Source organism: Ascaphus truei, chromosome 4 (assembly GCF_040206685.1).
Source record: "Ascaphus truei isolate aAscTru1 chromosome 4, aAscTru1.hap1, whole genome shotgun sequence".
Classification (NCBI taxonomy): Eukaryota; Metazoa; Chordata; class Amphibia; order Anura; family Ascaphidae; genus Ascaphus; species Ascaphus truei.
Genome location: NC_134486.1, coordinates 93,022,587 through 93,045,982, shown reverse-complemented (window position 1 = coordinate 93,045,982; position 23,396 = coordinate 93,022,587). Strand labels below are relative to the sequence as shown.

The 23,396-nt window shown below is 43.3% G+C and overlaps 1 protein-coding gene across 3 annotated transcripts in view; it reads left to right on the top strand.

Annotated features, from left to right (window-relative positions):
- Window positions 1–6,437: 6,437 nt before the first annotated feature.
- The window catches only part of VRK2 (VRK serine/threonine kinase 2), a 109,512-nt gene continuing 92,553 nt past the window's right edge, over window positions 6,438–23,396 (top strand). For all 3 annotated transcript variants that reach the window (XR_012800940.1, XM_075596207.1, XM_075596206.1), the window contains exon 1: window positions 6,438–6,707. The gene's annotated coding sequence lies outside the window, so the exon portion shown is untranslated. The remainder of the gene's footprint in view (window positions 6,708–23,396) is intronic.

Sequence of the window (23,396 nt, the reverse complement as noted above, 5' to 3'; positions counted from 1 at the left end):
TTGCGTACGTTAATGCGGGGTATGCCTGTACCTGAGTGTTTGTTTACTGTTAGTATTGGTTCCTGTGAGAGGATCATCCCACTACGCTGGGATCCCTCACAGGTGAAGGCGCTGTACCAAGGCGACAAAACGACACCCCAGGCTCCAAGAGGCGGAGGCTCAGGCCTTCTGGTAGCCAAACAGGTAACAGCAGCACTCGTGGTTCCTTTAGTACAGGGAAAATAGGCTACAAGTGTGTCATAGAAAAATAAAAAATAACATAGCACATGTAAGGTGTTTCCCCCACCCGATGAGAGATTCTGCCATTACAGCTTGTGTGGTGCATGCTACCTGTTGGTAAGCAGGAGGGCTGAGTTGTCCGCCGATGATTGTGAGGACACAGGACAGGTTTCTGGGGTACATACCCAGCATAGTTCTCTAGCAGTTCAGCGCCTACATCTGTCGCAGGCTCCAGGTGTATGGAGGAGATCTCCTACAATAGAAACAATCCCTCTCCTTCCCCAGTAAGCTCACACACCAGGCAGGAGTATACAGTATGAAACAGGAACAGTTATTCTGTTAAGCGCAATGCAGTCACAGCAGACCTCTGCCCTATATAGTTTCTGGTGATATCTCCATCTGTAGGATGGTCCCTGGACCAGCATTAGGATCTGCACTAAGGGCCCCCGCAGCAGTCCTTGCTCTTACCTGATCCTCTATCAGGATCAGGGGAAAGGTGCACAAGCGCTATCCCCAAAGGGGAAGAGGAATAGGGAAGGCCAGTATTCAGGCAAACTGTGTGTGACCTGCCTCTCTCAAGTGGGGAGAGGCACATACTAAATTTTGGTGGCACGCCCCTTACGTACAGCCAGGAGGAGGGCTCCAGGTCTGACCCAGGATTGAATGAACCCAGGCCTGGTTCCACCTCCCCCCCTGGCACTCAAGGGCACTGCTGAGAGTGGGGAACACCCATGATAAGTACTGTCAGGCCTGCTCTTACCAGGGATTACTGCCAGTGAGTTCAGACTGGTAGCCAAGAAACAGTCTTGGCTACACTCTTCCTCTGTGGAAACTCCCATGTCCTCATTGGGACCGAAATTTGTGGGTACCATCCTTCAGATGCATATCCTAAACAGAACAGGAGAATCAATATGAGAAGCATAATGCAAAAGATACATAATTTTCTGTAGTACAGTGCATACAACTTTGATTACATCACAGCATTCCATGAAAAACCCAGGTCCCTCCCAACATGAGTAGTAATGCACTGGGTCTGGTTTGCTGACAAGTGCCCCAGTACTATCAGGCACAGTTACAGAACATACCCTCTAAGGTTGGTCTGACCAAAACATGCTCCCCCGTATCTAAGGCTTGTTCATAGAGATACTTCATGTAGCACACTATGCACCCCCACCCAAGTGTTACTCTAGGCATAGACACCACCCGTTCAGGAGAGTTATACCCCGAAGACTCATCAGAGGACATTCCCAACATATCATCCTCCTCCAAATCGCTATCCCAATTCTCATCAGAATCCTCCGAATCCCTTTTCCCCTTGATACTATCTGAATCTCAATTTTCCGTTCCTTGTCCGCTTCGGCAGTCGCCTCACTGTTGACGTCATCGGCGCTTGCGGAATCCAGGTAAAGATAGACGTCCCACATCGGAAGTACGTCAACAACCGGTCTTTGGATGAGTGTGTCGTTGTCTTCCTCCGCAAAGAAGCCGCTGTCACCTGGTACCTTCTCGCCGAAAGGCTCCATCGATTCCTACTGGGAGTAAGGAGGTGGGCTCTCACCACTCAGCTGACTCTCTGGAACCCTGGGACTTGCCGATCGGGATGCTGGTTTGCCGACCAGGCCACTGGGAACTGCCATGAAGGGGACACTCCTCCGTCACTTAGGTCGTACTATCTCAGTCATCGAGACTGGACTACAATGCTGTTTGATGTCACAGGTACTGCCTTCATCTTTGGTGGGGTCTGTAGGGGTACATGCTGGCTGGCAAAATACCACAGATGCCCGACCACTGCTGGGACCCGATGAGGGCATGGACACCTCCGTAGGGGGTAGGCACCGGAGCATTGCACCGTCGTCTGTGGTAATCAACAGGTGGCGTTTTAGCTTCTGTACCGAGACCAACTGTGGCTCCTCCTCACTCCAGGTGATCACTGTGACAGTGAAGGGATAATCAGGCCATCAATAAAGGTATTATGTCCGGCTGCTTTCCGCTGAACCATATTTGTGGGTTTAGTGTCAGCTCTTGGACCCATTGGTTGTAAATGATATGTATGTGATTGTGCACCAATAAAGAATTTATGCGTTTTTTACCTTTCCAGGAGTGCTAACCAGTGGAGATTCATAGGCTTTGAGTTTCAAGGGGGGTTTCGCGGTAAAAGTGTTGTCACATAGTGTCTAGGTAGACGGGGCCCAGAATTGCTGGCCACCCCAAAAATGTATCCAGGAATATAGTCAGATTCCCGGGGACATATATGCACAGACCTCCGGTCACAATCCTCCCTTGAAAACAGTTACGCAACTTACCGCCAAGTTCCTTGCTTCAGCACAGACAAGAAAAGTTAAAGGGGGCATAGGGATGAGAGGTGTGACTGACACAGTCAAGAGGTCCCTGGGTTAAGGGGGATACTGCTTTAATGCCCAGGTGACCCAGAAGCTGTATAGGGCATGACTCACCACTAAGTTCCCTGCTTCAGCACAAACCCGATAGGTAAACGGGGCATAGGGATGTGAGGAGTCCCTGAAACAGTCAAGGGGTCCCTATGTCCATGGGGATACCCAGTAAATGCCCAGGTCATCCAGAACCGGTATAGGGGTTCTGGAGGTACTCCAATCAGCTACAAGATTGTGAGGGGACATTTAAAAGTCCAGTCCTAAGTATTGTATAGATTGTGGGGAATATGGCTAGCCAGAAATAACGTGCAGCTTCTTATTCTATTTCTCATAACCAAAAGACTTAGGATATTTTTAAAGTGTATATTTTATGGAACAGTGTGTTTTAAAACATATGCTTGTGCACAGTATAATGGGCTGGGACTCTCAAACAGTGCCACTGTGTCTAGTAATACAGTGGGGATCAAAAGCCAGAGAGGAGGTCTAAGGTGTCAAAACCATTTGGACAGGAGAGAAGAAGTCAAGTACCCACGTCCTCAGATCAATGGACACTCTCTTTTTGGCCAACCAGACTGGCCAGGGCCTGTCACTGTTGGTGGCATTAAGGGAATCAAGGGCCAGAAGTGCCAAATTGCATGTGCTCCTTGGTTCATTCAGATTTACAGGTAGCCCCCGAGCGTCCTACCAGCTTGTCTCTGATTTGCTGCAGAGATTATTCTCATGCTTCTGATAGGGGGTGTGGGGGGGAGAGGGCAGTAATCTGTAATGAAAGTCAGAGGTATTATAACCCCTTGCGGCCATGAGATAGTTTGTTCTCCAAGGTTCTCCAAAGTTTTACAGTTGTAAGTCTCCAGAGAAAAGGGCTGCTTCAGCGAAAAGCTGCCTGGAATATTTTCTGTCCTGTTTTTGCAACTGTGATCAAGGATAGGATTCCCTGCAGTTAGAAGAGTCTAGGTTGTTACCCCAATTCCCAAGTAAGTGTGTCTTCTTGCTGTATTTTGTGTAACATTGTGTGTCTGCCTATTCCTGTGAATAAATTTACAATTTATTTCATTAACGTTTTGGTCAATGCATGATCCTGGTAAAAAGGTGTAAATGGCCTGGACTCCCATGACAATCACCTTACCCGGTTGCTCTTGAGTTGGTTCCGGCTCCCTAACTGTCTTTGGTTTCTCTGCAGGGACCGGGTCTGGAACCATCTTGGAACGTTCTTTGATCATCGGGGTACACAGACCCCATGGAGCATCCGTTAGGGCTCATGGGCACTCTGGAACCTCCATCACTGAGGTAGTTTGGGTAGCTTCATCGTGACCACACACGTATCGGGGTCAGCCGAGTCGTGGTAAGAAAGGGCCATAGGGCATAGCAGCATGGTGTGAGATAGCATGCTCCGCACCTTGGGCAAGTAGCTCCCCAGACAAGGTCTCCACCCGGGAAGTTTCACATAGGACACAGGCACTTCAGGAATCGTGTCTCATCAACCCGCACTACCAGGAGTCCTCCTGGCAGATGATAGTAAAGCAAAGTCACAGTTCGCCATCGCGGGCATAGATAAAGTGTGTGGTGGTAAGAGGACAGGCAAGGTAACTCCTCTGTCTTTTATGGCTCCGAAGAACTGAGGGTGCAGTCGGTCACATTCGGCTCCTCCCTTGTCTTCAACAGTGGTTTGGTATTGGCGGTCAGAGTGCCCCCTCCCTCTGGTGGAGATTAGAGGTGTGGTACACTGGGACGGGCTTGGGTGGGGTCCTGGCTTTCGCGCCAGACCCTTGCAGAACTTTGCAGCAATGTCTGCACCTGATGCAACCTCGTGGCCATCGTCTTCATTGCGGGATAAACAGTCAGCTCCAATTAGAGGTCTAACTTGTTCCGTGATCACAGGCTTCTCGATCTTGGAGGCAGTCTCATACTTGATTACAATGTCCTCACTGCCTCCTCCCCCATTCCCCCCCTCTTTCGCACCACTCCACAACAGATTTGCAACACCAGTTTCTGCATTTTGCACATCAACCACGCGGTCCGTGTGAGCTGGCGGGAATCCATTTCTTGCAGGTCACGCACCAGGAAGAAGGTATATGAAACAGGAATGGTTTATTATGTTCAGCTCAATGCAGTCACAGCAGGCCTCTGCCCTATGCAGTTTCTGGTGATATCTCTAGCTGTGGGATGGTCCCTAGACCTGCACTACGGTCAAGGGCCCCCACAGCAGTCCTTGCTCTTCCCTGATCCTCTATCAGGATCAGGGGAAAGGTGCACACTCACTCTCCCCCAGTGGGAAGAGAGACAGGGAAGGCCAGTATTCAGGCAACCTGTGTGTGACCTGCCTCTCTCAAGTGGGGCGAGGCACTGACTAAATTTGAGCGGCACTCCTCTTAAGTACAGCCAGGAGGAGGGCTCCAGGTCTAACCCAGGATTGATTGAACCCAGGCCTGGTTCCACCTCCCTCTCCCTGTCACTCAAGAGCACTGCTTGGAGTGGGGAAACCCCATGATAAGTACTGGCAGGCATGCACGTACCAGGGCTTACTGCCAGTGAGGGCAGACTGGTAGCCAATAACCAGTCCTGGCTACACACAGATCCACTAAGAAACTAAAATGTAATAAAACATATCAAGACGGACACGTGGAGTGCCACTAACAGATTACTTCATTCTTTCAACACATTAAAACCTGGTTTAGGGCCCTTGGAATCGCCTTCTCCTCGGTCCACTCTCTCCGGCGTCTGCGTGTAACTTGGGCAGGTGCCTGGGTGTCCACGATGGTATCACTTCCTTGATCTCCCTTGCTCTGCCTTCCGCGATAACGTCACGCACTCCGTTTCGTGATGACACGCGCTCCTTGCCGGCTGGCTCTCCAGGATCTTGCTTCACCTCTCGCGTTATCCTCCAGTCAGTCTTCCGGTCCAGCTCATAGTAGGTTCCCTCAGGCAGTTTAACCAGGTGTATTGAACAGAAGGTTGTAGTAATCACCCTCACCCATCAACATTGGGTGAACATTTTGTTCAATACACATATTTCTGTTAGGAGTTTTAGGGTAAGGGGATAACGGGTTAGAGTAATGCGTTAAGGTTAGGTTTTTTAGGGTAATGTTAGCGGATACCTTGGCTGCAAAATGGCCAGCGGCTAAATGTCCCAGTGGCGAAATGGCAGCAGTGGAAAGCCTGCGGCAGCAAAATGTCCTACACTGCACATACTGTATATACTTTCCACTACCCACCAGTTGAATTCTTCATTTGTACCTTCTATAGCAACTTTATATTTTTTATTCTTCAAACACAGTTTTGAAATGTTTTATACTGTCTTTGAGAGTTTCAATTTGGGGCTCATTTGGACTTTTACTTTTTCATTTTTCTTCTGCATTTATTTCTCTAGATTGCACTTTTTTTTTTTTTTCATTTTTTGAGTACATTTTTTAATGTTTCTTTTGCCATTATACGTTTGCACCAATTCTAACATTGAACTTGCACAACTTGAGTACATTATAAGCTAGTCTACACAAACAAATGCAAAAGTATGATATATCTATATATATATATATATATCTTTAAAACTTGTTGTCATTATTATAACAATTTTTTGCACTTATATATTTTTTATGCTATGTAAGAATCTTCACATGTTTTAATTATAAATCATATCACACATTTATATATTTCACGAAATATAATAATATCCTCAATGAAAATATTCCTGGACATGGTAAAGTCTCTATTTCTTACTTTCTGTGAGTGTGCACATAACTGACATTTTCAGACACTCCCTCTAAAGTGCAAGGGCTGTGAATTTTTTTTAGATGTTCCCTAACTGGGGTAAACTGTCATGTGACCCATATCCTTTCACTGCAGTAGACTGTTTGTTCCTGTTACACTGAGTTCTCTTGCTGCAAGTGAATTAAATATAGTTTGTAACATACAGTGTTAACAAAGTATTTAGCATTGTGGAATACTGAGAACAGAAATCTGGAGTAAAACTACTACAAAGAAATCTTTTTTTTTTTAAGAAGCCAATCTTATTATCCGTTGTAGAAAAAGGGTTAAGTGTGCAGAGTAAGAAAAAGTGAAAGAGAAAGCAAGATACTGGAAGGAGAAAGCAAACCAGGCCAGGTGAGCTCCAAACAGTTTACATGATCTTCCGCTGGAAGAATTGTCCCTAAAGAACAGGGCATTACTGGCCAAAAATGCCCAGGTTGGAAGAGTTGAAGGCCCGAGGCGAAGCCGAGGGACTTTAACCCAGCCAGGGCATTATTGGCCAGTAATGCCCTGTTCTGAGGGGATTATTACTATTATAGGCTTTTTTTTTTTTAATTTTTCATAAAAAAGATACATTTTTGTAGTCATTGATTTTTATCAGCATGATTGTTTACATTCTTATGCTTTTACTGCAAGTTTATTAAAAGTAAATTGTACATATACACAGACACACACACTGCAGCCCCCTCTATACACACACACACACACACACACACTGCAGCCCCCTCTATACACACAAACACACACTGCAGTCCCCCCTACACACTGTGCAGCCCCCCTCCTCTACACCCACAAAACACATTGCAGCCCTCCTCCACCCTCTACACTCACAAAACACAGCAGTCCCCCCTCTACACCCACAAAACACACTGCAGACACACACACTAACAAAACAGACTGCCGTTCCCTCTACATCCCTAAAACACACACCAGCAGCCCCCTCTACACCCACTGCAGCCCCCATGTAAACCCACACACTGCAGACACAAACACACACACCACTCTGCACCCATCCTCCACCCACAACACACACTGCAGCCCCCCTCTGCACCTACAAAACACACACTGCAGAGACACACAAATCAACAAAACAGACTCTGCCACCTCTACATCCACAAAACACACACCAGCAGCCCCCCTCTTTATCCCCCTGTAAACTGACACTGCAGACACACACCAACAAAACAGTCTGCACCCCTCCTCCACCCACAAAACACACACTGAAGCCACACACACTGCAGCTCCCCCTCTACAAGAAAAGAACAAAACACACACAGCAGAAACACACCAACAAGACTCTGCTGTCCCCTCTACAGCCATAAAACACACCAACAGAAGACACACACACAAATAAAACACTCTGCTGCCCCCTTTAGTCACACAAACCTTTCCCTTCACTCTCCTGTGTGGAGCTCTCTGCAGAAACGGTGGGGGAGGAGTCAGTGCCTTGCTGGTGGCTCCTGTCCAATCACCTCCCCTGTCTAAGTGCAAATTTCACTCTTTGTGAATGAAACCTGAAAGCTGATTGGCTGAAAAACTTGTCAAGCTACCAAAAATTCTGGGCCATTACTGATTGGTTAAAATTCCGGGCATTATCCAATCAGAGAGCAGGGATTTCAATAATGCCCTGAATTTACCAGCTTTAGCCTATAATACAGTATATTGTACAGTAGTTACGCTTCTCAAACAAGGTCCCCCATAGTTGGTAACTATCTCTGCATGCCTACAGTATGTGCATTAGACAAAGCATGGTGCAGATTATATATCGACAAACAGGATTTCTGCAGTTAAACTAATGCAAAGATGGACATTTGCTTTTTATATAATCAGTCTGAATTGGTAACTTTACGTAGGAAAAGTTATTGAGATTTGAAGTGAAGTACATTTTACATTACATTTATTACATTGGAATAACAGTATTGGTTTTTTTTTCTTGCTCTTCAAGTTTTCCATTTTCTTGTTGTCAAAAGACTCTGGCAGGTCTGAGTATATATAAGCAACCTGATTTGATGTACCATTTTTATATTTATCGCTGCCACAAGCAGGGGGCTGCTCTTATTGTTTCAAATCAAACTTTACTTATTTATTTATAAAATGTTTTACCAGGAAGTAATACATTGAGAGTTACCTCTCGTTTTCAAGTATGTCCTGGGCATAGAGTTAAAATGACAAATAGTACATGGTTACAAATACAGTTACATAAGTATACATTATATATGTAGCCCCCTGTAAACAGCACAGGCTATACCTATCTTCCTTCTACTGTGGTAAGTCCTGTTAAGATCAGGCACCAGTAATCATCATGGGTTTTCCCCGTTCATAGCCCTATCCTGAGTGGTAGACACAGGCCTGGACTCTGCTGCAGGCTTGAGCAAGAGGGGAGGTTCTGCTGACATCACGAGGGGCGGGGCTAGCTCTATATTTAGCAGCCAACGCCGGTGAGTAGAGTTAGAGTTGTGTGATGTCGAGAGTCTGGAGTTGCCGGTTAGTTATGCCGGGAGTATGCAGTTCAGTTAGTATGCCGTGAGTCAAAGAATTTAAACTGGTGGAGGCTGTAAGAGTCTCCGGTAGATTGTTCCAGTTTTGGGGTGCACGGTAAAAGAAGGAGGAGCGGCCGGATACTTTGCTGAACCTTGGGACAGTGAACAGTCTTTTGGAGTCAGATCTGAGATAAGTGCTGCATGTGGTAGGGGTGAGGAGCTTGTTCAGATAGATGGGTAGCTTGCCCAGATAGTATTTGAAGGCAAGACAGGAGAGATGAACTTTGCGCCTAGACTCAAGTGATGACCAATCTAGTTCTTTGAGCATTTCGCAGTGATGTGTGTTGTAGTTGCATTGGAGAACAAAACAACATATTGGAATTGTAGAAGCTGTCAAGTTTGCTAAGGTGAGTTTGGGGTGCTGAGCCGTATATTATGGCTCCGTAGTCTATAATTGGCATTGGCATCTGCTGTGTGATATGCTTTCTGACCAGCAGGCTTAGGGAGGATTTGTTCCTATAAAGTACACCTAGTTTGGCACAGGTTTTGGATGTCAGGGTATCAATGTGCATCCAGAATGTTAAGTGGGAGTCAAACCATATGCCCAAGTATTTAAAACCAGTAACAGGAGTTACGGTGTTGTTAGTGTTGGTTCTGATCTGGAGCTCAGTCACTGGAAGCTTTAAAAATTTAGTCTTGGTCCCAAATACCATTGTTACAGTCTTGTCAGTGTTTAAAAACAGTTTGTTTTGGGAAATCCAGTTTTCAAGTCTCAAAAAGTCGGACTGATGTATGTGTTCAAGGTCGGAGAGGCTATGGCTGTGTGCATATAGGATTGTCCCATCTGCATACATGTGTATTGAAGCTTCCTTAGAAGCTGTGGGAAGATCATTGATGAACACTGAGAAGAGTAGGGGCCCCAGAACAGAGCCTTGCAGGACACCACAGGTGATATACAAGGGGTTGGAGTTAGAGCCTGAGATGGACACAAGTTGGGATCTACCTGAAAGATAGGAATAAAACCAGTTTAAAGCATGCTTCCCTATTCCAGAGCACTGCAGTTTGTTAAGCAGGATAGCATGATCAACAGTATTAAAAGCCTTTGCAAAATCTAGGAATATTGCGCCAGTGAGTTGTCCCCGTTCCATTCCACACTGGATATCATTGCAAACTTTTAGCAGGGTAATTACGGTGGAGTGTTTTGGGCGAAAGCCAGATTGAAATTGGCTAGAGAAATTTGTCTTGGTATAGTAATCGCTTAATTGGTAGTGAACACATTTTTCTATGACTTTGGATAGTATTGGGAGAAGAGAGATTGGCTTGTAATTTGAGACAGTGTATTTGTCCCCACTTTTGAAGATTGGGACAACTCTGGCAGTTTTCCAGGTCTTAGGAATTTGGCCTGCAGACAGAATAGAGTTGACTATGGAAGCAATTGGGTTGGCAATGGCTGGGGCACCAAGTCTTTGAAACATAGACTGTAGTAAGTCAGGTCCACATTGGCTGCACATTGGTTTTAATTTGAGGAGTGCTTGTGTAATCTCCCCTTCGGATACTGGGACAAATTGAAAATTGTGAGCAGTGTTGGGAGGGGGTGGGCTATATGGGTACTCCCAGGATGAGATTCATGTTTGTGGTTTGGGTTGCGTTTCGCTAATAAGTTAGTGACACACCCCACAAAGTAGTCATTGAATGCATTTGCAATGTCAGTGGGGTTTGTCAGAGTAATATCCCCTTAGTGATATTACTTGGTTGTTGATGGTTAGAAGGCTGGAATATGTTGTTGATAACCTTCCAGAAGTTAGCTGGGTTTGATGTATTCTGGAGGAGATTGTCAGAGTAATATTGTGCTTTTGCATGCCTTGTTTGCCTTGGAATGGGTTGGGCTTTCTATGTTCTCATGTGGCGTGCATTATAGGTTAACACTGGCAACTTGTATTTGCCTGTCAGACTTGTCATTGATAGAACATACCATAATTACTGGTTTCATACTTATGCAATCTGCACCTGAAAGCATCGCTAAATAGAATGAGAACCTGAATATACTTACTATATGTGTTATATTTTGTGATACTGGTATTTGTGGCTTTACCCTATGCAACATAACCAGTCACCTTATCAACCTTGGGTTATAAGATGTCATTGATTTAGCGCACATTATAGGTTTACACATGCAACTTGTATCTGCTTGTCAGACCTGTTACTGATTGAATACTGTACTACTATTGGTTTCATATCTGTACAATTTGCACCTGACAGCACTGCTAAATAGAATGAGAATTTGAATATACTTACCGCTTCTATATCTGTATTATACTGTGTGATACTGAGATTAACCCCTTGTTGCTTTACCTCATGCGACATAATTATTCACCCTGTTTAACTTGGGATAGAAGACGTCATTGAGTATTGCTGGTATCAACCTTGATCTATGTTATTCATCATACAGGCAGTCCTCGGTTATCCAACGGAATCCGTTCTCAAAGTAGCGTTGGATAGTGAAACCGTTGTAAAGTGAGTCCCATGTTAATCAGCGGTGGTGAGCGTTGAATAACGCATTCAGGTGTTCGATAACGCATTCCGGCGTCGAAAAACGACCCGTAGGGTTACATTTTAAAGAGTTGGATATGCCATTTGTTGTAAAGTGAAACGTTGGATAGCGAGGATTGCCTGTACAAATATATATTCCCACTACCTCATTTGTCCACACCACTAAGAGGATCTTTTAAGAGACTTTATTATACTATTTATATACAGTGCTTGACAAATCACCCTAAAATCTACTCGCCGAACCAAAAAATCTACTCGCCACCTAGTCCCGCCCCAACCCCGCCACTAGTCCCGCCCCCAACCCCGCCTCTAATCCCGCCCCCAGCCCCGCATATAAAAAAAACTATAAACGAAATAAATTGAATAAATTCCTAGTAAGAACATTAGTTTTTGACATAAGTTTATTTATTGTATTACATTATACTACAATTAGTCCGTGTGTGTGTGTGTGTATAAATGTCGAATCTAGAAAAAAAAGCCAGATGTGAATGACTAGTTTCCTGCACCCCTTAACTAGTGCCTGGATGCCCCCGCTTCACAATATTTAAACCAGCAATCCCGCCTGGGATCTTACCTGATCCGCAGACCCTCAATGTCCAGGTACCTCATTCCCGCAATGTTATACATTGGAGGGGAGGTGTTCCCTACCTGTCTTCTGGGTTACGGGGGATTCCGATGTCTTCTGTGTGAAGCTTGAGTCAGATCTGGAAGAAAGCAGTATAAGTTATTTCGGTGTAGTATAGGGCAGTTAAGATATACAGGGTAAATAAAATATCCAGATCCAAATAGTGAGACAGGGAGAGGGTGAGACAGGGAGAGGGTGAGACAGGGAGAGGGTGAGACAGGGAGAGGGTGAGACAGGGAGCGGGTGAGACAGGGAGCGGGTGAGACAGGGAGCGGGTGAGACAGGGAGCGGGTGAGACAGGGAGCGGGTGAGACAGGGAGCGGGTGAGACAGGGAGAGAGAGACGGTGAGAGAGACGGTGAGAGAGACGGTGAGAGAGACGGAGAGAGAGACGGAGAGAGAGACGGAGAGAGAGACGGAGAGAGAGACGGAGAGAGAGACGGAGAGAGAGACGGAGAGAGAGAGGGTGAGAGAGACGACGGGAGAGAGGGTGAGAGATGGAGAGAGGGTGAGATACGGCGGAGGGTGACTGTGGGGGGATGGGTTGACTGTGGGGTGATTGGGGGTGTGGGGTGACTGACTGGGTGATTGGGTGGGGTGACGGGGTGTCTGACTGGGTGGGGATTACTGACTGACTGGGTGGGGTGATTGGGTGACTTGGCGATGGGTGGGATGACTGACTATTGACTGACTGGGTGGGGGGGAGGGTATGACTGACTTTATGACTGACTGGGTGGGGGGGGGTGGGTATCTCTGGGCCTGCGGGCGACATCGAGGTCTGTGGGTGACATTGGGGGGCCTGCGGGGAACATCGGGGGGCCTGTGGGGGCATTGGGGTGGAAATTGAGTATGTGGGGGCATGTGGGGGACATCCTCCCCGATGGGAAACGTAGCCGGATGGGGACGCACTGGATCCAGCAGCTAACTTTGCTAGCGCGCTCGCCCCCACCCCACCGTCTGCATCCATGGGGACGGAAGTCAGAGCCCCTGGCAGCAAGCGGGGATTGGGGGCAGGGGAGGGGGAGAGAGATGCTGACCCAGAGCTGCCAGCCGGCCCTCTTCCCCGCATCAGACCAATCAGGGAGAGGATTTATTTATTAAAAAAAAAAAAGACGGGAGAGAGGGTGAGTGAGAGACGGGAGAGAGGGTGAGAGAGAGACGGGAGAGAGGGTGAGAGAGACGAGAGAGAGGGTGGGAGAGAGGGTGGGAGAGAGGGTGGGAGAGAGGGTGGGAGAGAGGGTGGGAGAGAGGGTGGGAGAGAGGGTGGGAGAGAGACGGGAGAGAGGGTGAGAGAGACGGAGAGAGGGTGAGACAGGGAGAGGGTGAGACAGGGTGATACAGGGAGAGGTTGAGACAGGGAGAGGTTGAGACAGGGAGAGGTTGAGACAGGGAGAGGTTGAGACAGGGAGAGGTTGAGACAGGGAGAGGTTGAGACAGGGAGAGGTTGAGACAGGGAGAGGTTGAGACAGGGAGAGGTTGAGACAGGGAGAGAGAGGGTTAGAGAGAGGGTTAGAGAGAGGGTTAGAGAGAGGGTTAGAGAGAGGGTTAGAGAGAGGGTGAGAGACGGTGAGAGAGACGGAGAGAGGGTGAGAGAGACGGAGAGAGGGTGAGACGGGGAGAGGGTGAGACGGGGAGAGGGTGAGACGGGGAGAGGGTGAGACGGGGAGAGGGTGAGACGGGGAGAGGGTGAGACGGGGAGAGGGTGAGACGGGGAGAGGGTGAGACGGGGAGAGGTTGAGACGGGGAGAGGTTGAGACGGGGAGAGGTTGAGACGGGGAGAGGTTGAGACGGGGAGAGAAAGACGGTGAGAGAGACGGAGAGAGAGACGGAGAGAGAGAGGGTGAGAGATGACGGGAGAGAGGGTGAGAGACGGAGAGAGGGTGAGATACGGCGGAGGGTGACTGTGGGGGGATGGGTTGACTGTGTGGTGATTGGGGGTGTGGGGTGACTGACTGGGTGATTGGGTGGGGTGACGGGGTGTCTGACTGGGTGGGGATTACTGACTGACTGGGTGGGGTGATTGGGTGACTGACGTTTGACTGACTGGGTGGGGGGGAGGGTATGACTGACTTTATGACTGACTGGGTGGGGGGGGGGGGGTATCTGGGGCCTGCGGGCGACATCGAGGTCTGCGGGTGACATTGGGGGACCTGCGGGGAACATCGGGGGCCTGTGGGGGCATTGGGGGGGAAATTGAGTATGTGGGGGCATGTGGGGGACATCCTCCCCGATGGGAAACGTAGCCGGATGGGGACGCGCTGGATCCAGCAGCTAACTTTGCTAGCACGCTCGCCCCCACCCCACCGGCTGCATCCATGGGGACGGAAGTCAGAGCCCCTGGCAGCAAGCGGGGATTGGGGGCAGGGGAGGGGGGAGAGAGATGCTGACCCAGAGCTGCCAGCCGGCCCTCTTCCCCGCGTCAGACCAATCAGGGAGAGGATTTATTTCTTAAATTTTTTTTTTGAAAATGTTGGCGCGAGCAGGGGAATTAATAGAGCTGCAGCACGGCTCGCCAGCAGCCAAAATCTGGTTATTATTATTTGTCGAGCACTGTATGTATATATATATATATATATATAACAAGAAAACAATATGAAGTAGCGCCGCTAAATATCCAGTTAATTATATATATTAGTAGGAGAGACAATAGCTAATTGGATAGGCTTGAAGGGGCAGCTAGATAGGGCTAATACACTATGATAGAACTTTTTTTTAAAATTACAAATAGCATTACAATCTCCTGACAAAAAACCCTAAAGGAAAAAATGTAAAAAATCTAAAAAATGTATTTATTAATAAAAAATATATAGAAAAAATTGTCAAAAGATAAAAATATATATTAAAAAACCTTCAATACATAAAGTCCTGTTCCAGTGGAAATGTCCTTGATTTCTTGCAGCCCGTTCCAAAGGGATCACCAGTCCCTAGTGATATCTGGAAAAAAGAACAAAAAAGAAACAGGCGCACACCTAGTGCATTACCACAATAAAAATGTATTGGAAGAACATAAAATCTAACAAATGGCCACTCACAAGGATACAGCAAATAAAAGCGTGTATGAGATAGGCTCTCATGTGCCTTGCAGCTCAATCACCAGCATCCGTCCGCAGTCAGTGGCGTCGTCACGTGGATCACCTTCGTGAACCGGAACCGGAAGAGGGATCTTTCACCTTCAGTGCTCCATCACATTGGTCCCTCCGGGAAACAGGCACCTCAGATGTATAAATGTATGAGGTAGCAGGCCGGGAGAGCAGCACACGGGAGCCAAAAGTTCTCAGTCAATCTGCATCAGTGTTTGTGGGCAAATGGCGGCCGGACTCTAGCCACGCCCTACGCGTTTCGTCATCAAATGACGACTTCTTCAGGGGATACCCTTCAAGCATATGTCCTTGGTATTTATAGGGAGGTGAACAGCAAGTAGCCAATAAAGGATTAATGATTTAAAGCAATCAATTGAATCAATTACACATATACATATGTACAACTAAAACAAGTATAAGCAAATTCTAAATATTCTGAGGACCCCATCGATGTCCAAGGAGTGATATACAAACTATAAATTGAAACAGCATAACTAATGTTATAAATGTTATAAATATGCTTGATATCACTGATGATGTGAATACAATTAGTGAGTGGAATATAACAGGCTAAATCAATAGACAAACAGCACTATAAGGTGCATAATAATTAAATATAAAGTTTGATTATATTAAGACATTCTAGAGAGTATATTCGAAATGAACTATTTTTATCACAAAGTATAGAACAAATGACATGTTTAATAAGGTCAGATCTATTGCACTTGATTATTAGTGACATCTCAACTAAGGAGATCACGAATGAATGAACCATAGTATATGAACAGCTATATAAATTAGCAATAAACATTTTCATTCAAACCAATGACACCCAATAAAATGGCAAATAGTTACCTGATATATTGCCAGGATGTTAACCCATTGTTGGAATGTCAGTAGGGAGTCAGAGGAGGTAAAAAAGATGGACCCAAAAGCAAGGACAGATAAAATGGGAGCGACGGTGACTTAAACTAATATAAAGGTATTGTGTAAATTAAATATGAATGCTGTGTTCTAATGAATATAAAGATGGATTATGTGTTATATGCATCATTGTGAATAATAGTGTAAAATGCATAGTAAAGTGTATGTGAGTAATGTGAATGATGAAGAATTATGTATAACTAAAAATTATCAATTATAATAAAGAAAAAATATATATATTTATTAAGAACTAATGGAATTGAATGAAATAAAAATAAAATAAAGTGAAAATAAAAATAAAAATGAAAATAAAAATAAAAGGATTAAAGATTAAAATATAATGAAAACAAAAACAAATTAGAATATTGATTAGAATATTGACCATTTGTGGAGATGAATCGTAACAGACACGAAAGCTGACTGACCCCTTGAATGAATGAATAGGACCACAATGACCAGACAGAAGACCATAGCCCAGAGGGAATGCTAAGCATTCAAACCAGACCTCTGGAGAACACCCATTGGACGTGTTCAAACTATGGTACTAATGTCAATGTGGTCATTGTGTCCCTTGGGATAAGTTGTATCCAATATGTACATCCAATATGTTTCTCGGGTACATAGCTTCTGAAAGCGATCACCTCCCATATACGAGGGGGGGATGAACTCAATACCCATGACAGAAAGGGATTTGGGATCTTTGTTGTGACTAGTACAAAAGTGACGGGAGAGGCTGTGTGTTTGACACCCATTGATAATATTCCGCCGGTGCTCTAGGAACCGTGTACTAAGGGCTCTAGATGTACGGCCTATATATTGTGTTCCACATTCACATGAAATAAGGTACACAACGTATTCTGTTAAATAATTTATATGGTCTTTTATTTCATATGATGTACCATTTGAATGTGATGTAAACTTGTTGGATTTTGTCAAATGTTTACAGGTTAAACACCGGCCTCTTCCACAGCTAACATTTCCCTCCCTAAGAGCCATATTCTGATTAGTAATCTTCTTGGTTTTGAGTTTACTTGGTGCCAGTATTGTTTTGATGCTCCTCGCTTTTCTGAACACAGTTGGAGCATATTCTGGTACAAGGTGACCAATAACAGGATCGTTGCGTATAATTTTCCAATGACAATTTAAGATATTTCTAATTTGGTGAGCAGATTGATTAAATTGTGTAATGAATTTCGGTGCATTATTTGATTTATATTCCTTTTTTCTGCTTATTCACATTGATTCAGATTTATTTTTAGATTTTTCCAAAAGTGTCTCTCTTTTAATAAGACCTGCATCCTGAAAAGCTTTGTTGACAACAGAGGCATCATAACCCTTTTCCAAAAACTTCTTTGATAGATCTTTCCCCTGTGATGCAAAATCAGAGTCCTCTGAGCAGTCCTCTGAGCATAATCTGTGGAACGGCTATGGGTCCAGATTTGCCCCCAGCTATGCTAATCTCTACATGGGTCTGTGGGAGAGAACCCATGTTTAGGAGAATGCTAGTCTGAGGGGTGGTCTGGTATACTATGGCCGTTTCATAGATGATATTATTTTCATTTGGGATGGTGATAGGGATATCCTGGAGGAGATTCTGTCATCCTTTAACATTAATGAGATGGGCCTTAAATTTACACATACTGTACACCCTAGCACCATTGTCTTTCTAGATTTAGAACTATTCATTGGCACAGAAAATCAGATTCAAACAAGAACAAACTTCAAATCAGTGTCAGCCAATAGCTATTTACATTATGGCAGTAACCACTATAAAAAGTGGCTAAATAACGTGCCTAAAAGCCAGTTCTATAGAATTAGGCGCAACTGCTCAGAGGACTCTGATTTTGCATCACAGGGGAAAGATCTATCAAAGAAGTTTTTGGAAAAGGGTTATGATGCCTCTGTTGTCAACAAAGCTTTTCAGGATGCAGGTCTTATTAAAAGAGAGACACTTTTGGAAAAATCTAAAAATAAATCTGAATCAATGTGCAGAAAAAAGGAATATAAATCAAATAATGCACCGAAATTCATTACACAATTTAATCAATCTGCTCACCAAATTAGAAATATCTTAAATTGTCATTGGAAAATTATACGCAACGATCCTGTTATTGGTCACCTAGTACCAGAATATGCTCCAACTGTGTTCAGAAAAGCGAGGAGCATCAAAACAATACTGGCACCAAGTAAACTCAAAACCAAGAAGATTACTAATCAGAATATGGCTCTTAGGGAGGGAAATGTTAGCTGTGGAAGAGGCCGGTGTTTAACCTGTAAACATTTGACAAAATCCAACAAGTTTACATCACATTCAAATGGTACATCATATGAAATAAAAGACCATATAAATTATTTAACAGAATACGTTGTGTACCTTATTTCATGTGAATGTGGAACACAATATATAGGCCGTACATCTAGAGCCCTTAGTACACGGTTCCTAGAGCACCGGCGGAATATTATCAATGGGTGTCAAACACACAGCCTCTCCCGTCACTTTTGTACTAGTCACAACAAAGATCCCAAATCCCTTTCTGTCATGGGTATTGAGTTCATCCCCCCCTCGTATATGGGAGGTGATCGCTTTCAGAAGCTATGTACCCGAGAAACATATTGGATGTACATATTGGATACAACTTATCCCAAGGGACACAATGACCACATTGACATTAGTACCATAGTTTGAACACGTCCAATGGGTGTTCTCCAGAGGTCTGGTTTGAATGCTTAGCATTCCCTCTGGGCTATGGTCTTCTGTCTGGTCATTGTGGTCCTATTCATTCATTCAAGGGGTCAGTCAGCTTTCGTGTCTGTTACGATTCATCTCCACAAATGGTCAATATTCTAATCAATATTCTAATTTGTTTTTGTTTTCATTATATTTTAATCTTTAATCCTTTTATTTTTATTTTCATTTTTATTTTTATTGTCACTTTATTTTATTTTTATTTCATTCAATTCCATTAGTTCTTAATAAATATATATATTTTTTCTTTATTATAATTGATAATTTTTAGTTATACATAATTCTTCATCATTCACATTACTCACATACACTTTACTATGCATTTTACACTATTATTCACAATGATGCATATAACACATAATCCATCTTTATATTCATTAGAACACAGCATTCATATTTAATTTACACAATACCTTTATATTAGTTTAAGTCACCGTCGCTCCCATTTTATCTGTCCTTGCTTTTGGGTCCATCTTTTTTACCTCCTCTGACTCCCTACTGACATTCCAACAATGGGTTAACATCCTGGCAATATATCAGGTAACTATTTGCCATTTTATTGGGTGTCATTGGTTTGAATGAAAATGTTTATTGCTAATTTATATAGCTGTTCATATACTATGGTTCATTCATTCGTGATCTCCTTAGTTGAGATGTCACTAATAATCAAGTGCAATAGATCTGACCTTATTAAACATGTCATTTGTTCTATACTTTGTGATAAAAATAGTTCATTTCGAATATACTCTCTAGAATGTCTTAATATAATCAAACTTTATATTTAATTATTATGCACCTTATAGTGCTGTTTGTCTATTGATTTAGCCTGTTATATTCCACTCACTAATTGTATTCACATCATCAGTGATATCAAGCATATTTATAACATTTATAACATTAGTTATGCTGTTTCAATTTATAGTTTGTATATCACTCCTTGGACATCGATGGGGTCCTCAGAATATTTAGAATTTGCTTATACTTGTTTTAGTTGTACATATGTATATGTGTAATTGATTCAATTGATTGCTTTAAATCATTAATCCTTTATTGGCTACTTGCTGTTCACCTCCCTATAAATACCAAGGACATATGCTTGAAGGGTATCCCCTGAAGAAGTCGTCATTTGATGACGAAACGCGTAGGGCGTGGCTAGAGTCCGGCCGCCATTTGCCCACAAACACTGATGCAGATTGACTGAGAACTTTTGGCTCCCGTGTGCTGCTCTCCCGGCCTGCTACCTCATACATTTATACATCTGAGGTGCCTGTTTCCCGGAGGGACCAATGTGATGGAGCACTGAAGGTGAAAGATCCCTCTTCCGGTTCCGGTTCACGAAGGTGATCCACGTGACGACGCCACTGACTGCGGACGGATGCTGGTGATTGAGCTGCAAGGCACATGAGAGCCTATCTCATACACGCTTTTATTTGCTGTATCCTTGTGAGTGGCCATTTGTTAGATTTTATGTTCTTCCAATACATTTTTATTGTGGTAATGCACTAGGTGTGCGCCTGTTTCTTTTTTGTTCTTTTTTCTATATATATATATATATATCTATATATATATATATATATATATATATATATATATATATATATATATACATATATATATATATATATATATATATATATATATATATATATATATATATATATATACTTCATTTTGGTGTTCAAATCAACGATATATTAAAGTTTGATTATTTTTGGATTTTAACATCTAGTTACACCAGTCATTGGACTGCTCTGTTCCATATTTATGGGAAGGACTATTATAGTCCAGTTTACTTAACATTATCACTGTAAAATGTGCAAGTATCTTGTAAAGACTAAAACGTTCTCAGGGTCTGATGGTACTAGGGTGTTCAAAATACTGTCATGCATTACATGCAATACTGATCATGTTATCTATATGCTCATGTGTGGTTGTAATAAACGATACGTGGGATTAACCACAAGACCATTAAAGCAACGCATACTTGAGCATATGAGATTAATTATCAAAAAAGATCAGTAACACCCAGTTTCAAAACATTTTGATATGTGTCAGAAGGGGAGTTTGATGAACTTCAAATGTGTTGCACTGGAATCTGTTAAGCCACATTACAGGGGTGGAGACAGAGGCAACTTGCTTCACAGATGTGAGGCATTTTGGATATTTACACTTAATACCTTAGTACCCAATGGGTTAAACATTGACTGGGACTTGAAGAGCTTTTTATAGTATTGTACCATAGTTATTATCAGTGGTTGACAAATCACCAAAAAATCTACTCGCCACACAAAAAAATCTACTCGCCACCTAGTACCAAACGTGTGCTGCTTGGGCCAATATTTACTCGCCCGGGGGTTAAATCCACTCGCCCGGGGCGAGCAAATGTATAGGTTTGTCGAACACTGGTTATTATGTATGGTTTATTATTTTAGACTATTGAGGAGCAATCTGTGAATTAATTCCATGGTGCATTCTTTTCCCAGTTTTCTATAAATATCTGCCTCCACCTGTCGTGTGTATGTACAGATTCTAGTTTTGCCTTTTTGATATCTTTTGCCAGGTTTGTTGTATTTTGTTTGATTTGATTTAATTTCTCAAGACTTTATTTGACATTGATTGTTTTTTCAACCTATTGTCCTTCCTAGGATTTATGTGCATAGAACCATTTATAGAAGTGTTGTGTGTACAATTGATTCCACACATGAATGGGTTATTTTTGCACATATTCCTTCTGATGGCCCTCTTTTTTTATGGTTGGTTAATTCTTATGAGGTAAGATAGGTTGCCCCCTTAGTTATCAAACACTCAGTCATTGGACACAATCATTGTCAAACATCTTCTATGTATTTTTTATTCACTTTATTTGATTAAGTTGTATTGTCTGTGCTGTGCCACTGCAGAAAAGATTTTTCTCTTTTTTTTCTTCTGTTTTTCTTTTCTTCCCCGTTCTTCTCCTTTTCTTCCTGCAAGACAGAATTAATTGATTATTTAAAACAGCTGTTTTGTATGACGGGGAGTGCGTTAAATACCCAGGGCCTCCCCTTTCTCGTCACTCCTTAAAAAAGCGCCACAGTAGGCGTGAAACGCGTGGGAGAGTTTTTTGTGCTGTCTGTTTTTTGTTTTTTATGTAGTTTAATAAAATAGCATTTTTAACCTCTTTGCTGGTGAGTTCTTACCTTTTTTCACGGAGCGGATGGACCACCGATCCTTCCCCTTTCCTACTTAACATTATAGATGTATTGAGATAATAGGAATAGCCCATCATGTTTCTCCCTCAGTACTTTTTCAAGGGCTATGCGAAACACCATGAGTCCCTTTACTTCCTTATAGAGTATACCCCTAATTTACCCATGTGATGGGCACCAGCCTATCCTAGAATGGTGACAAAAAACATTGCAATACAAATAAAACGTTATACAAATGTACAAATTGATCCTACATGTGTTTTTGTTTTTTAATTAACCGGTTCTATACTTTGAGGAAATACTTGTAGCATGTCTTCTTTTTTTAAACAACTCTGAATTACATTTTTAATGTGCTGTATTATAAAGTAAAAAGCATTCCTTTTGTTTCTATAGCAACCTTTTTACAAAGGAACAAGGAACTAGGCAAATAATGGATACTTGTATAGGTTTGAGAGAATTCTCACCGGGAGTCTGCCTCCGTTCTTAGCCCTTTGATCTAGACTGCGGTTGGTGTGGATCGTGCACAATCGTGCACCATCAGTTATGGTTCCAGCTGATCTGTGTAGATCAATTCTGCTGCTCCAGAATCAACTCCACAATCCCCAATATCATCTACTTGATCCAAAGTACTGTAGCAAATGAAGAGGTGAATAGATCAAGGTACTGCCGCTCCGAGGAAAAAAAAACGGGGAAAAGCACCAGTTGTCTTCTTTCACTGGGGGAGGTATAAATAGGTTTTTCCCTCCCCTAGTAGTATATTCCTTGAAAAAGCGCCACAGGGGGGCATGGGAGGAAGAGCTAATTTTGTTTGCTTCATGTTTTTTTTTTAATGTAGTTTAATAAATTGATTTTACCTAATTTTTCTGGTGAGTTTCCTCGGTTTTTCCTCAGAGCGGCAGTACCTTGATCTATTCACCTCTTCACTCTTCTGAACCAGACTCTGGTACACCCTTTTTGAGCCCTGCCCTCTCTCTAGCAGTGCACCAATTGTATCCAGTGACTGCCTGGTCACATGATCTTCCCCATAGAACTTTGCATCTTTGGAACTCTTCTGCTGCACGACAACTATTTAGTGAACCACCGAGCCAAATCGTCGCCGATTGATCAGCGACTTAGCTATTTACTTATCATTGTGTGGATTGTATTGATGCACATATTAAAGGGAGAAGAAAAAAACGGCAGCTTGGACTGCTGCTTTAAAGGAGGCTATTATGAATTACATATATTTTAGAATAATGAGGTGTTTGAAGGTTACATAGTTACATAGTAGATGATGTTGAAAAAAGACTTCCGTCCATCAAGTTCAACCTATGCTAAATTTAGACAACAGATATTTTATCATAGATCTATACTTATTGATCCAGAAGAAGGCAAACAAAAAACCCTAAAGTCACATCATCCAATGATATCTCATAAGGGGAAAATAAATTCCTTCCTGACTCCAAGAATTGGCA